General features: G+C 43.9%; 1 pseudogene; it reads left to right on the forward strand.

Annotated features, from left to right (window-relative positions):
- The first annotated feature begins 486 nt into the window (after positions 1–486).
- LOC142840933 (GPALPP motifs-containing protein 1 pseudogene) lies at positions 487–1,525 on the forward strand (annotated as a pseudogene).
- The last annotated feature ends 817 nt before the right edge of the window (positions 1,526–2,342 follow it).

Here is a 2,342-nt window from a genome sequence, read left to right on the forward strand (position 1 = left end):
CATAGTTTGTGCAGTATTTGCAACCAAAGCTAGAGTATGTTCAAGTTACTAGCCAAAAGGCTCAGAAGGAATTGCTAAGTGACCATATGCTGCATTCTCATGGGTTGTCTGATCTTACACAGAATTCAGAAATGAATGCCCATAGCAACAGGCATTAAGATTGCCAGCAAGAGGGTCCCCAATCACCACTGGACACAGCCTCCCATTTGGGTTATGGTATTCTACCAACCCTTTGACTAACACAGTTACAATCTGGTGAGCTAATTTTAACATTTCAAGGGCTATTCAAGTAACCATTGAGTTGTTTCACCACATAAGAGGCATTAGCAATATTAACAAATGTCATACAAATTGAATGATGAAAGTGTGAACAAGACATTTGTTGTACTTCCGGCCTTGGCTGCAAAGTTTGGTCTGCCGACGGGGCTGGATTTAAACTGCGTGTACAGATTGACTTGTACAGTAAGTGGCTGAGCGTTGTAGCGAATGGCTAGGGACCTGATCTGGCCGGCACTGCCGCCAGGCTTCAAGGTGCACTCAACAGCTGAGGATGAGGAGCAGGACCCGAGCCAGGTTGCAGGGCCAGCTCTGCCCCCTAACTACAGAAGCAGCATCTCAGACTCCTCAGACAGCGACGAGGTCAGCAGTTATTTGTCTGAAGAAGGAAATCAAGAGTCTGAAGAAGACAGTGGTGCAACTGCCAGAAAACAGAGGCGAAATCAAGATAGAGATGACGACGATGATGGATTTTTTGGACCAGCCCTTCCTCCTGGATTTAAGAGGCAGGATGACTCTCCTCCAAGGCCAATCATAGGTCCTGCCTTGCCACCTGGTTTCATTAAGTCTTTACAGAAAAGTGACAAAGGCAGAGAGGCTCCAGGACAAGTGTGGTCATCCTTCAACTCAGAGAAAGCAGAGAGCAGTGAGGATGAGGATATTGTTGAACCAATGCCTGCAAAAGGACCAGTTAACTATAGCGTGACAACAGAGTTTGAAAAAGGGGCCCAGAGAATGAAGGAAAAATTGACCAAAGGAGATAATGATTCCTTGAAACCAATCACAAGAGAGTCGTGGATGACTGAGCTTCCTCCAGAAATGAACGACTTTGGTCTGGGGCCAAGAACCTTTAAGAGAAAAGATGATGACAGATCTGGAGACCGATCTGTCTGGACAGACACCCCAGCTGACCGGGAAAGGAAAGCTAAGGAAATACAAGAAGCAAGGAAGTCATTCAGTAAGAAAGATGAAGAAAATATTTTGTCAGGAAGGGATAAGAGACTGGCTGAGCAAGTATCCTCATACAACGAATCAAAGAGAACAGAATCCCTCATGGACATCCATCATAAGAAGTTAAAGAATAAGGCTGTGGAGGTTAAAAACAAACACCAAGAGAGAATACCATTTGACCGTGATAAAGATCTCAAGGTTAATCAGTTTGGTGAGGCTCAGAAAAAAAGCCCTGATAAAGAAATCCAGAGAACTAAACACCCGATTTTCACATGGCAAAGGCAACATGTTTTTATAGTAAGTGTACTTCAGTGAGGTACACTTGCGCTGACCGATCTGACCCCCCTCGGAATATCCTTTCTCTACAGTAATTATGTGCACAAACACTTCCTTTTGTGATAAAAGGTCTGCGTGTGTCAGTCTGTCTCTGCGTGAGTATTCTCAACCTCCAGCCCCTTTCCCGAAGCTCGCGAACTGGGGTCTAGCGCATAGAGCTCAGGCCGGGGCCGCGGTGCGTGGCACATGAGTATGAAATGAACAAGGCAATCTACAACTTAGACTGGCTTCTTTTATTATGAGTTCTCGATTCTTTGATGGTTGTTGAAATACTTAATTTTCTCAACTTTGTTAATTCAATCTCATGTTCACTATAGTTTTGCTTTGAATATTTAAAGCTCTGGCTTTTGGGAATTGTTGAAATCACTGAAATACTGAAAACTCAAGTTCAATATTAAAAAAATAAACAACTTTTTGTTTATCCCTCTTTCCTGTAAAATTTCAACCATAGGTTTGTCTCATCCTGTCCATCTCAGGGTCCCTGAAAGGGACTTAAAAACAGAGGCAGCACTTCTAAGTGTCAGGATTCTGTCTGGATAAGGGACTGCCCATGCAAGGTTTTCATCTGCCACCACAGGCTCAGGGCAGAATGAGGACCAACATGTTAGAACTACTATCTCCCATGGCTTGCATAGACTTGGCCTTCAGCTGCCTGTGATCATAAACAACAGCTTTGGCCATCAAAAGTGTGTACCACTGAGCTGGCTGCTGCTTTTTGTCTTTTGGAGGGAAGGCATAAATACAGTAGCATGGTCTTAAAAGTCTATGCTATGAAGTAA

Source organism: Microtus pennsylvanicus, chromosome X, assembly GCF_037038515.1.
Source record: "Microtus pennsylvanicus isolate mMicPen1 chromosome X, mMicPen1.hap1, whole genome shotgun sequence".
In the NCBI taxonomy this organism is placed as follows: Eukaryota; Metazoa; Chordata; class Mammalia; order Rodentia; family Cricetidae; genus Microtus; species Microtus pennsylvanicus.